The sequence below is a fragment of the Tamandua tetradactyla genome, chromosome 4 (genome assembly GCF_023851605.1).
Source record: "Tamandua tetradactyla isolate mTamTet1 chromosome 4, mTamTet1.pri, whole genome shotgun sequence".
Classification (NCBI taxonomy): domain Eukaryota; kingdom Metazoa; phylum Chordata; class Mammalia; order Pilosa; family Myrmecophagidae; genus Tamandua; species Tamandua tetradactyla.
Window position 1 is genome coordinate 138,621,650 of NC_135330.1, and position 14,839 is coordinate 138,636,488.

General features: G+C 34.2%; 1 protein-coding gene across 2 annotated transcripts in view; it reads right to left on the minus strand.

Annotated features, from left to right (window-relative positions):
• Nucleotides 1–14,839, minus strand: part of DACH1 (dachshund family transcription factor 1) — a 428,125-nt gene that overhangs the window by 75,076 nt on the left and 338,210 nt on the right. The gene's annotated exons all lie outside the window — the stretch shown is intronic.

Sequence of the window (14,839 nt, forward strand, 5' to 3'; positions counted from 1 at the left end):
AAATAATCTGATCTTCACTACAGAAAAGTAGTAAGAAGTAGAGGGCATTAGGGGAAATGATAGTGTATATCTTGGCAAAAGTTTCTGTATAAACACAGCCAGAAGTCTTGAAAACAACTTGTTCCTAGAGTTAAAAGCTTTTACTGTTTCCTAACCTTACTTAGGTAAAAAACTAATCTCTACAAAGCAAATTAATTTTATTTTTGACACTTTATTTCTCTATATCAATTTCAGAAAACAAAAACCAGTCCAACAAAAATTCAGTGTAATATAATTCTATTTAGACTTCTCTCAGATGAAAATAATCCAGATTTTGACTTTTGAGGCTAATCTGAGGAAGTTATTATAAAATGCATCCTCACTGTAATGCAGTCCTTTATGTTTGACTCTACTGTCTTACATCTAAGTGATCTACCTTGTTTAAGGACAATTTAATCATTAATATGGTACTTACAGCACAGTTACTGAAAACCATCTTAAACTGAGGTTCTCAGATCACACAATTCTACAGTGCTCCCTAATTTATGGTCATTTAAAATATTATTTCATTTGTTCTTTATAGCAGCGCCATCAAATATGAAAATATTTTTCCTGCTTTCAAAATGAGCAGTCCGGCCTGGGATTCTTAGAATGCTTTACTGGCTTGCACCAAAGCAGAAAACTGGTAGATTTAATCATGATCTTGAACTTGAATTTCTGACTCAAGTTCTGAGTTATCAACACTCTGTCCCAGTTCATATGTCTTCAAGGTTTTTGCATAAAGAATTAATTTTGAAATTTTAGAAGCTTTTGGATCGCTGAGGGGGAAAACTGGCAAGGTGACTAGAGTAAAATATTTTCATAGAAACATTAAAATGAGACAAAATCATATTCTAGACAGGGTAGGTAAAACTACGAACCACAGTTCAGAACTATCCTGTAATCTGTTTATGAATAGCCTGTGAGCAAAGAAAGGTTTTCATATTTTTTAATGATTGGGGAAAAATAAAAAAAAGAATAATATTTTTTTTCTGACACTTAAAAATTACATGAAATTTAAATTTCAGAATCCATAAATAAAAGAGATATTCATTTATATATTATCTATAGATACTTTCATACTACAACAAGAGAATGGATGTGCCAGAGACAGTGTGGCCCTAAAATCCTGATTGTTTTACAGAAAATAGTTTTCTAGCACCTTGTCTAGAAAATAGGACCAGTAGCAAGCATCTTTAATAAAATCATTTTAAATAGGCTAGCTCTGCTTATTCCAGGGAGTCTATTTAACCCATAAAAAGTCTATGGAGTATTCTGTCAATTCACTCTAATTTATAATGTTATACTATATGGGAAAAGAGCATTTCACTTTCAAACTCACAAGGGGAATTTTGGAACACGAACTGTGGGTAAGTTTGTGACTGCATATTTCAGAGTTGATATCTGATGAGGATGAAATATGGTAGGGACAAGAGTTACCCATGTCTATAAAATATTCATTCATTCTACAACTTTTCCCTAAAGCAGATATTTATTGTTCCCATTTTTCACATCTTGAAAATGGGGAATAATATAGATAGTAACCATCACAATTCAATAACATACTAATGTGCGCCATTGAGTCTGGAGTGGAATTCAAGATTGCCAGATCTCATGCTCTTAGCCCTTGTGCCTATGATAATTTCACTTAGGAGGACACTGCGCTGGTTTAAACCATTATGTACCCAAGAAAAACCATGTTTTAATCTTGACTCAATCTTGTGGAGGGAAATGCTTGATTCAATTATCTCCATGGAGATGTGTTGTGTCCAACTGTGGGTGTGACCTTCTGATTGGATGGAGATGTGACTCCACCCAGTCGAGGTAGGTCTTGATTTGTTTACTACAGTCCTTTAAAAGGGGAAACATTTTGGAGAAACCTCAGATACAGACACTTGGAAAGCAGTTGCTTCAGAGCTGACTGAAACACGATGCTTGGAGATGCTTGGTATACCGACAGAGAGAGAAAGCAGATGCCTAGACTTGGGCAGAGCCCAGCAGACATTGCCAGAATCCAGAGTTGAGTCCTGGAGGAACAAAGTGAAGACCCACAGATGCTTAGAGAGAAAACCGCTGGCATCAGAAGCTGGAAGCAACAGAACCAGGAACAAGGACCAGCAGATGCCAGCCACATGCCTTCCCAGATGGGCCTTCCTTGGGCCAAGGCAGTCTTTCTCTGGATGCCTTAGTATGGACACATTTATGGACTTAGAACTGTAAACTTGCAACTTAAGAAATTCCCTTTTTAAAAGCTGTTCCATTTCTAGTATATAGCATTCCAACCGCTTCAGCAAACTAATACAGACATTATCATTGTGAAGTTTTAATATTTTATTAACAAACTGATCTAAAAATAACTTAAGCTCCAAATAATTACTTTAAACATATACCAATTACATTCAAAATTGGAAAAAGAAGTACTTCTAGGCACGACAACACTTTACCACTGATGTTTCAGATAGTATTTTGTTCAATTTTTGGGGTCCCAACCAACATAACATAAATAAATGTGCAGGATTAAACCCCTGAATAGAAATTGATGCACCCTTACACAAACACAATTATATAATCACCACGTAGCTATTATTTATCTTTTTCTAATACTTCCATTTGGTAAAATGATTCTAGCAAAGGCAAGAAACAGGCCAATGTAGTGGAAGGTAGTTTAGCAAGAAAAGATATTTGAGGGTGTCAAACTTGGGTTTCTTTCTGATGTCATTGTTAAGCTCTGACTCTCAGACAATCTATGGAACCTCTCTAAACCTCAATTTCCTCATCATTAGAATAGAAATAAACTGGTAGCAACATCATAAAAGTACAGCAAGGGTTGAGTGTGATAATGCCACACTCCTGCCACCACATCATAACCTCATGGTGGGGGAGGTGAACGGGAGACACTAAACCAAAGCCAATCTATAGGGTTTATGGACACAGCTGTCTGCCATTATTTCAGACCACCAAGATACAAGATTATAGACAGTTGAAGGTGTCCCTAAGACTATTACAATAATTTAGGGAAGGTGAAGTTAAAAAAAAAAAAAAGCCTTTTGAATACAAATTAAAGGAGGTAATCAGATATACATTCAAAAGATGAAGTTAGTAGGTTCTGGGAATCTAGTAGCAACATGAAAAAAAAATGGTAGAATTAAATTATTGATGATACTAAAAATAAGTTTAAATATAGGAAAGTAGAGATTGAAATCTATCCACAGAAAACTATGCTGAAAAATTATATACAATTAGTATAAAACTGTATAAAATTGAGGAATATGTACTAGGGAATAGTTCATCTGAGTGAGCTAGGCTTATATGGAAATTGGGCTAACACTGAGAGAGCCTGTCTCAGAAAGGAAATAAAACTGTAGAGATCCATGCATTTGGGTAGGAGGGAATTTTGACATCAATATTAACAGAGTATTAAGGTAGTTAGGTTTGAAAGTAAGTAGGCAAGCACGGAAAAAGATAATTTGGATACATATGCAAACACATACATACTATATTTATCCAAGCTTTAAGCTTTCTGGCTGCAGGAAATATGTCAGTTTTAGTCTTTGCATTAAATGAAAAGCAGAATGGTTAAAAGAATGGACTCTGAGCTAAACCACTTGGATTCAATTTCCAGAGCTGCTACCTACTAGACACATGATTTGGGGCTCTGCCTTACTTGTGTTATCTGCAAAATGGAGATTATAGTAAAATGCTATCTCAAAGAGTCACTATGAAGGTTAAGTTGGTAAACCTGTAGTATTTTGAAAAGTACTTAGTATATAGTGATTGTTCTATAAAAGCTTGCTGTTACTTGTTCAGTTTTTGTAGAGCAAATGGAGGGTAGGAATCACATTTTTATTTCTGCTTTAGAGTAGATTATGACTTTCCCATATTTAAAAAGCATGATATGGAAGTAGAAATAAGAATTAGATATATAGATGTAGATATAGACAACAGATAAATATACAGATATGTGAATACACCAAGGATCAATACAGGTCAAAATAATATGACTATTCAGCAAACCCTGAATGGGAATCATATCTTTAAAACACATTTTAAAGCTACCTCCTAAAAAAAAAAAAAAAAAAGAGAGAGAGACTAAATAATTACATTTTAACTTTTCAAACTCAAAGAAACTGTTTTTCATACATTTTCTCTTCTATTCAGGTACCCAACGTTTGACATTATGATGCCATAATCCATCATTTTCATTTCTTCATGATTGACTCCCTCTTGTCTTTTCGTCACGCAGAAAATAAAGCAATCACATGATGCCAAAGCATCAGATAAAAATGTCCAATTACATATATAGTCAGCCTCTAGGGGACAGTTAAAACTCATGTTCCCTCTCAAATAGCCTACAGAGACTGAGCCCAACACTTACAACTCTAGCTTAGCCTACTGAGCTACTGTACTACTTCTACCAGTAATGAAAAGTTTAAAAATACACGCTAATGCTTTGATTTCAAGAGAGCTTGATGTTCACATTTTCTCATTTCAAGTCATTGTTTTGTAAGTATTTATAGAACAATTGAATTGGTCATGTGACTTTTCCAGGAAATTACAAACAACTGCAGTAGAACAACCAAATCGAAATAATTCTACTGTGTATGTGGAAGATCCTAGATTGCTCTGAATAATTCATGGACTACATAGTGACCAAGGAATTTTAATAAATATATATACAATATTCAGAAACAGAGCACTTTCAAGTTTTGCAAATACAAATTATTACCTTGGTTTTATAGTCTTAGGCAAGACATTCTCTACAACAGGGGCTGATGGGGAATGAGACCCTGCTGGGAGTTTTTGCAAATGCTACTCCACAGGGAGACCTGACCCCAGAAGCACATGGAAAGCAAAAGGTGAGGCCGCGGATTGGAAGTCAGAAAAGTGCTTTAGTTCTACCATAGGCCTCCCCATTTCACTTGCCACCATTCCGCCCCTTTAGAATCACTTTTAACTGTTTTTGATGAGAGCACTTCTTGAGCCCCAAATAATGAATCGCTTTGCTTTTAAAATTCGAGCTCCAATGAAACCATACTGGTAATTCCTTTTAACTCACCAAATAGAGACGTAAAATATTTAGCTAATTAAACAAATGAATCTCTTTTTTTTTTCATCGCACAGTATCATTAAGATTAGTTATAGTGTTTTCTCATTATTCTGTTTTCTCCTAACTTCCTGCGGAATAGTGTGAAATCCATTTTGACATTCTTACAGATGAAAAGTTCATTTCAAGGGTTGAATGCTGTGAGACTTCCTCCTTCCAAAACTGCATACTCTTTCCGTTTCTGATGAAATTGTTTTCTGATCTGAAATTCGTTTTCTTTTCTATAGAAAAGTTCATTGTTAAACTTTGCTACAAAACCCTTTGTTCTTATTAAAGTCACTTTGCTTGTCTCTCCTACTGTAAGGACACCAGATCCTAAAACCTGGCAAGAATGCATATGTTTATTTCACCATCGCTCCGCAATTACTGAATGCCACTTAATTATAGCAACAGATGCTCGAGTGTAGGAACCAGAAAAATCAAACGCCTCATTTCCAGGTTATTTTTTTCCATTGCTTCTGCCAACAGCAGATGTGTGAGCCCCTTGTGCTCTGGCGTAAATACTTATCAAATCCTAACAGGTCACCTATGTCACAAACAACATTTCAGATGCAACTGTTTCACCTGATAATAGGCTCTGAAAATAAAACTGTGAGCTGTAAATACAATGTATTCAGAATGAAATGCCATAATGTGAAATTGCTTTTTCTCCAGCTACAACTGAAGTCCTTGACAGTTTTTGGCAGTGATAAATCACCCTCCCATTAATTGTCTCCTCTCTCATTGTGAGGTGAGCTGCTAAAAGGGGCAGTCAACAAAAATGACTTAAAGGACAAATTTTGGCAAAAAGACAATGAAGAAATCTGTCATTGCTCAGCCTCCAGTAAACTGTTGTGAAACGATCAAAATATACGTAGCTGGAGTGTTTATGTCTTTGTTAGAAAGATTATAGGATGATAAGTTTTCTGTTAAAAGAGAGGAAGGACCCAGACAAACTCAGATTGTGGGTCCTTGACACCCTCTTCTAAGTGATTTTCCTCCTACATGATGCATTACTGTCTCTTATTAGATTTGAACATTTTTCTCATCTATTCAGATTCACACTCTGACCCAGGGATAAACGAAAATTTCCCCAATGTGTGATCACAAGTTATAAAATCTTGTGAACGTAATTTTGAATGGAGTGTAAATTTAATTTTACAATTATTTTCAGAAACTCTTGAATCACAAATTTTTGTCATTAAACAGGGAAAAGAACTCATGGTATTCTACATTCAAAAGTATGTTTGCCACCAGTAGACAATTTAATATTACCATAGGCAGTATGAGAAAATTATATGTTACTGCACTGCCTGTCAAATGCACCATTTACATTTTAGTTTAAATTTAGCATTAGTAAGTAAAAACACATTAAACTGTACCCTTTGCTAGTCCTATATTAAAAATGTTCATATTTACTTTATGTAATTAACATATTGCTAAAATTGCTGGACCTCAAGTCTAACCGGACCAGAACCCTAAGTCTAAATCACGTCACTTTCTGGAATGCACCTGGTCAACCCTCTCCAAACTTCAGTAACACATCTGAAAGACATACAGAGGTAAACTATTAGGAATACAATGATTATACATGTAGAATAAGTCAAATAAAATACAAATTTAAAAGGGAAATCATGCTTTCAGGAGTTCTTACAGGATACAATTTAATGTCCTAAAGCATGATGGGTATCTTGTCATGTTAACAATTATTTCTAAAGGAATTTGAAAAAAGTTTAAAAATAATTTATGGGTATTTTAACTGATCCTGGAACTCACTGAGTCAATAACTGAAAAGAGTGGCTAAAAATAATAAAATAAATAGATGTATCAGATTTGCATTAAATGGGGTGAGATAATGAAGCCATACATCGGTGCTTCAATGCTATAATTCTATAAAGAGCCTAAGTTAAATAAAGAAAGCTGAAAATTACACAAAGTCTCCCTTTATAACTCAAGTTGAATGTTATCTGAATATTAATAAATATAGTTTATAGATATGACATTAAAACATCTTTTGAATGACAGAAATACAAAAAAAAATAATAAAGGGATTGTTTTTTTTTCCCTTTTTTTGGTGATCCGCCAGGTTCAGAGCTTACTGAGAGCATATGGAGATAGCATATTTGCAAGTCCATCTCTAGAGGATTGCAAAAGGCCCTTAGCTTGTGAAAAACAGCAATGTTATTTTTTTTAACGTTCCCTATATTTAGAGATTAAATCGCTCACTGCACAAACCCATTTGGAACAGGCGCGAAGGTGAAAAGGATAATCAGTACAGTCACTGGTCCGTGTTTCCTAAACGCTTTTGAAAACATTACTGTGCGCAGGCATAAAATTAGCGGCAGGACCTTAAAAAGGCTGGCATTTAGCATGACTTTTTGGAAAGTGACACCCTCATTTTTTTCTTGTAGGATATCATTAAATTTCAATCGCCCTATGGCAGTGCCTTTCCATTAATAACCAATTCACTGTGTCACTTTGGCTCTCCTTTGAAATAATGAGCCTTTGCTTCGCTTTAATAAATTTAAACATATTCTCAAGGCCAGGGAAGATAGGAAACCGCAGATGGGCTGAGAAAAACACGATTCATAAATCCTTAACTGCCTGAGATCGTTGAGAGCAAAACAAAGTAACACTCGTAAAATATTAAACAATCCCAGCTGTATGAGGGAAGCTTCATTAACAAAAATGGACTATTTACTGCCTTGCTCAGAGCCTGTGGGTGGAGAGAGTCAAAGAAATCTTAAAGGAAAAAAATCCCACTTGCCATTTCTTTTTGTGATTCTTTAGCCAACCAATGGACCGAGGCAAACATTATCTGCAAAGTCCAGTTTTTGCCAAGGGTCAATAAATATTACTTAAAATACTGCAATTCTTTTTCCTTCTGTCACAACTTTATTTAGAAAGTAACAAATGAAATATGCCTGTTTTTTCTTGAAAATGTTATAAACATAGCAAAGTTATGGAAGACATAAGAACCAGCTAAGGACTTCAAACAAAATGATGATATTAAGCACCACGGACCTCCTCATTCAAATGGTTTTTAAAGTACATGTCAGACTTTAACCAATTAGTTACTTTCTTTTGCTTTTGAATTTGGAACTGTATTTCATTTTCCTCTTAGCTGTTTCTTAATACCTAAGACATTTTCTAACATTCAGTCTATCAAAAGCTTTAAGATTGACAGTAGTATATTTGGAATCATGCTTAAAGGGCAGGAATTCAATGAAAAGATCCTAGCAGAATAGATGGAAATTATAAGATATCATCAAGGGTTACATTTTTAATGTCCTGCTTCAAAATCAAGTCCAGCTTTCTGGTGGTATACAAGTTTGAAGCACCAAGAGATCAGTGTCAGTCTGTTAAATGCTAAGAACTTAGAAGTTCTAATCTGAAAGACAAGCTGACAATTTAGTGGACAGAACGTCAATACATGTAAACATTTCAAGGGCAAAAATACTGCAGTATACTATCTGCGTCACATTTCTTGCAAGAAAAGAATTTAGATGATTCTTCTGCATTCTGTCAGCACTTTTCCTTTTATTATACAGAGATACATAATTAAGGAGTGCAACATGGAATAATGCAGAGTCTGACCCTTTTAACAACACATACAGTCTTTTGGTTCCACATGTTACAACACAAGTAAAATGCAAATGCATTCATTGCCTTTCAAATGTTATATGTTTTAGCTCTGTGCCTTTATAAGGATAAAATTCTAAGTGTGCAATACAGTATTTGAATAAATACGTAAGGTCTTTTCTGACAACATCAGCAGTTCTAATTTCTCATCATCTTCTAAGAGAAACAAATCATTGTTGAATATTTCCTGAAAGATAACCTAAGTGGAAAGGAAATAAAAAATTGCTGGTTAAGAAAACAAATACCAATGCCAGATGCTTACCGCACCTCTGTTTCTTTATCTGTACAATGGGAAAAATGATCATATAACCTATCTCCAAGAGCCATTTGGAGGACTAAGTGATTTATTAATGTAAAGCACTTAAACTAGCGCCTGTAACACAAGTTACATTATGACTTAGTTTCAAATACAGTCACTTTAAAGGAAGGATCCTTTATCCACGGTCATATAAATATATAAGATGACTATTGCAAAGGATTCTTAAAAATTTACTCTTGTGAAAGGACAGTGCGATTTGTATTAGTATTTAAAAGGTACTTGGTCATTCTTGCCAGATATTTAAGACTTTCCTTGAGTCAAAATCCTATCTTCTCTGTGAAGTTTTATTCCTGGGCTAACTCCTTCAGGTTTAGAATATTCCCAAGGCTCAGTTATTTCATGGGAAGCTTAAACTTTGTTAAATTTGTCAGGTATTAGATCTGTTTTTAACATCTATCTTAATGAGGTATTAGAAATACCATATTTCATTAATTAATACTTTCAAACAGTAAAGAGCTATTCAATAAATATGCATGTGGGTCAGACAACAGTGGCTCAGTGGCAAAATTCTTGCCTGCCATGCCAGAGACCCAGGTTCGATTCCCAGAGCCTGCCCATGCCAAAAAAAGTAAATATACATGCGAATTTAACAGTATTGCTTTTTTCTTTTGAGAATGTGAGTTAACTCCAACTGTCTTTGTAAAATCCATTTAATAAAGAAGATTTAAATATCTATGGTTACTACTGAATGTATGTCTCAAGTAATCAATTTGTAAAACGAGTTTAATTTTTAATGTAATAGCATAACTTTGTACATTTATATTAAACATTACTGAAAAAACTTTTTAACTGATGCCAAATATCATACAGTTATTAATTACCGAAGCTTAATCATTTCTTCTGTTTTGCAAATTTGGGGCACCTTTAAAAGTCACAGATATTTTCAAATTTTCAATTTTCCCAAAATTGAAATATAAAGTTGAAAGGCCTCTGATAACTTAGATGGCATAAGGATTCTACAGTAAATCAGAGGTGAAATAGCATCTCCTCTGAGTCTAAAATGACTGGCCCCTGAAAAGTTGGCATTTTCTTTCCTAACAGTCCTTCATCATTGAACACAGGAGCAATTGCAATGAGAGCATGTAAGCACGGAGTCTTTGCCACTGGGCCCTCATAAATCTTGCCAGTTCCCAGTGAACAACACCAAATATTTGCAGCTGAGGAACATTTGGTCTGGCTTAAATTAACATATCTCAGCAGTCAGAAGTCATTAAGCTTTGCCAATGATTTTTGAAACAATTTTTCCATTTCAAAAGTGACATTGGCTTTTATTTACTTTTCTGGATGGAAAAGGTAGTAAAGACTAAAACAAATAACATGAAAAAGGAGGTTACTCATGAAAGAAAAATGATAAAGGACTTTGAACTGCTTTTGATAAGTTTGTTATAAACACTTTGCAATAGAATCCCTTAGCTTGTATGCAAACAATCAAATAATAATTCAAGATGATACATATCAACTTGTATGGAAAACAATGGTTTAATATTTCAAAAGTGCATATGTTTTGTCATTAATTGCAAATTTAGGCACTATGGATTTTAAAGCTGATTAAGAAAAAAACTGCATGAAAAAGAAGGACCCAACATGTAAAAGTTTTTGAAAAGATTGAGCAGACAGAGAAAAAAATCTGCTGGAGTGTTTTTCAAAGATCATTCTGATATAGAGTTCTTTCAGACATGAGCAAATTGGTTAGAGCAATTCTATGAATACACCAGGAAGCAGTTCAAGTAGCAAAAAAAATTAAAAATAGAGTCAATTGATAAGACTGAGATTTAGAATTCAAATCTATACATTCACCTATTTATACATTAATTTTACCAACTATGTGGTATGTCCCTTCTTCAAAGAATGAGATTGGCTTAGGAAATAAAGCAAATTTTGAAAGAGAAACCCAGATTCCAATTTCAGGTTCCCTCCGCTAAAGTTTTGTCCACCTCTCAGAGCCAAGGATAACATCCACCTCACAAGTCACTTTAGGATTAGAGATAATGTCTGAAACAGTGACTGCCCCACACAGAATTTCTACAAATGGTACCTGGAAAAATCATGATGTAAAAAGTCAAATTAGTACCACTACCATCAGCATGTTATATATTCTTGTATACTCTCACAACAAGTGAATTATATTAATTGGCAACTATACAGCTGAGGAGAGCTCTTTTATTATAATGATAACAGATAAGAGAAATATAAATATTTACCACAAGTAAAACTGGAAATATAGTAACAGGTGAAGAAATTGAAAATAAAGCACTTCTCATGTGTCTGAGCTGTGCTATCTTCCTATTGGTATATGATTTCTCTTAATACTTCACAAAAATTTTGATTTGGGTATTTTAATCAGAGTATTATCATATCACCTATAGGTTTTGGATTTAAAACCAGCTTTCCCTGGTTCTAGATCTGGACTGTGTTCCCTCTTCGAATGCTGTGCTGCTGAAAAATGACTTCAGAAAATATTTACTAAGGCTTCAGGTAACTTTATGATACATTATTTTATCAAAGGGTATAATTTAGTTGCATTTGTATATCACCATTCATTTTAAATGCAAATGCAGTCAATTACCATTTCTTAGTTAATTCAGATCTTATAAACATTAAATCTGATTATAAAAGTTCCAAACAGCCTGCATGCTACTTGTGAATATTTTATATATTTTCCAAAGATAACATCCAAAGTAATTGCTACTTTAGAAAACAAACATTTTGGAAAATAAAGTTTGGGGTTCAGTAATTAAACAATATGGCCATTAGAGAATAGGTAATGAGAGCTGCCTTAATACAATTCGATTTATAAATAGTCAAAGAAAAGTCTTTCTGTAAATAGATCTTTTCTGTTAAATTAGGTAGTAATTAAAAACATTACTTACACTGTCATCTCTCTTTTGTGAGGCTTTTTATGAAACTTCTTGAAAATAAAATTAAAGTATGCTATATCAGGAAAATAAAAAAGAAATCAAGCACTGCAAATAGAAAGATGAAGCAGTAGAAGTTTGAGTGACGAGCACAATACAGTCATTGAAAACATGCACTGCTTTGGGGATCTGAATACATTGCAACACTGAAGAAAAATTAATGTATTTGTTTTAATACTTAGAGAAGGGCATGGAAAAACCAATAAATCTCTCAATGCTGTATTTCACTCCTAAGGCCATGCTATGCTTACAGGAAGGGAAAGATGTGTTTTGACCATTAGTCTTGTGTATTTTCTATTGTTTGTGCTCGGTATTTTTCTAACTTATACAGTAATAATTATTTAAAACATTTTATCCCCTTCTTTGAAAATATATGAAAGTTGCCCCACATTCCTTGAAGAAAGTCAAATAGATGTAAATGTTACTTAAATTTGTTTTTTTCTTAAAAGACGTTGTGGGTTCACTGAACAATCATGCATAAAATAAAGGATTCCCATATACCACCTTATTATTAATACCTTGCTTCGGTGTGGAATATTTGTTACAATTGATGAAACCACATTTTTATAATTCGGCTTATACTATTTTCCATGGTTTAATTTAGGATTCACTATTTGTATAGTGCATTACAACGGATATTTCTTAAGTATTTTTTTCTGGTAACATATACACAACCTAAAATTTTAAAAAGAGGTTATTTTACTGTTCTTTTTAAGAAGGGACAAGGGGTGCAAGGGTGGTTCAGTGGCAGAATGCTCACCTTCCATGCAGGAGACTCAGGTTCGTTACCCGGGCCATGAACTGCCCTCCCGCCCCCACCAAAAAAGTGAAAAAAGGTTGCCAGACAACCTCTAGGTTAAGTGGTGAGCTTGACTATTAGAAACTTATCAAATAATTGGTATTCACTTAACATTTAGCGAGTAGTCAAATGTAGAAATAGTAAGATTTAGATAACTTTCATTTATAAATGAGATTTTAATTTCACCTCTATTTTAATTTTCATGTAAACAATAAGAACAAAAGAGAAAAGAAAGGATTACTAAAGATAATTTCCATGATCATCTCCAGATTTCTCTTTCCTCCTTATGACCAACATTAGGTGTGGAGGGTAAGAGTTTGGAAAGTGAGTCAGAAAAAAAAAAGAATATATATATATATATATTCTGATATATATATATCAGAAAAAAGATAATCACGGTCAAGGAAAATGTTTTACAGTTTAAAAGGCAATCTTACTCTTGTTAGATGATACAAGAATAGGCATCCAATTGAAGTTACCAATTAGACATATTTTTATTAGGAAAGGACTACTTCTCTAGCATTTCAGGAGGAGTCATTTAACTTAAAAAATGCTTTAATTAAATTCTATGTCTTGTTAATACATTATATTTAGTATGCATGTTTAAATATAAATTGCCAAATTCACTCAAATTATTTTAGAACATAACTCAACTTCAAATACATTTTATACACATGGTTCTAATGAAGAATGATCTAGAGAGGTGTTTTTAATTTGACAAACAAATAATAGTTGTTTATCTTGCATAAATATGTGGTGGTTGAAGCAAAACTTGAATGGTAGATCATCAAGAGCATAAAACTCATAGAACTATGGTCAAGGACCTCCAGAATGAGTTCTGAAAATCCATAAATCTATGACACACACTTAGTAAAACTCTGTTTAGTAAATTCAATATGCCTAATGATATCATCAATATTTCTGTCAAAGAATGAACTCAAAAATAGAACCCGACCTGTTAACTGTTGAAATATTAAAAGTTATATGAGGAAAGGAATGGATTAAAAACTAATCCATTAGTTACCCATGAGTAAGGAAGACATTACCTGTATTTTAGAACTTCATTTACTCTTTGAATCCAAAGGAAAAAAAGTTTTATGTCCAGAACCTAGGTTTTCTATAGCACATAATCTAACTCAATTTTGTTTGGATAGATCATTTAAACAATCCAAACACAGGGAGCCAAGAATAAGAATGAGAACCTTTAATTCCATAGTTTAATTTAATGCCTGTATACATCCCAGAGTACATTAAGCAGATAATCAAAAAGTATTGGCAAAGTCCCTTGAAGGATGGGGGAAAAAATATGGAACCATTTAACTTTACCACCAGGGAAACCCTGGAAACTGTGCCAAACATTAGGGACACCCAATTCAATTGCCAAGCCCTTGATCTTGCAGCTTGCTCTTATGACGCTTATGTATGTAGTGGAGAAGTTTAGCCTACCTGTAGGTATGCCTAAGAGTCACCTCCAAAGGATCTCTTTTGTTGCTCAGATGTGGTCTCTCTCTCTTTAAGTCCAGCTCTGCAAGTGCAGTCATTGCCTTCCCCCCTACTAGGGATATGACATCCAGGGATGAAAGTCTCCTAGCAATGTGGGAGATGACCCCAGGGATGAATCTTGCCCTGGCATCATGGGATCAACAATGCCATCCTGACCAAAAGGGGGAAGAGAAGTATAACAAATAAGGTATCAATGGCTGAGAGAGTTTAAATAGAGTTGAGAGGCTACTCTGGAAGTCACTCTTACACATGCTTCAGTTAGACATTACTACCTATCATAACTTGCCAAATCCCAACCAAAACCATTTCTGCCAATCCGAAAGAATACCTAGGGCATTATGTAAGATTCTACAAAGGTTCCATGCACTAGGGTAATTCTCCAAAACCTACAACCTCCAGATGGGTCCCTGGACCAGATAAGTTCTGAAATGCAAAGGGGCCAGCACTTCCTGAAAATCAACTATTTCCATCCCCCTACTACATACTATCGACAGTGCCTTCCAACATGAAAAAGTTAGAATGGGAATAGCCCAAATTCCCTCAAAGAGTGGAGAAAGGTC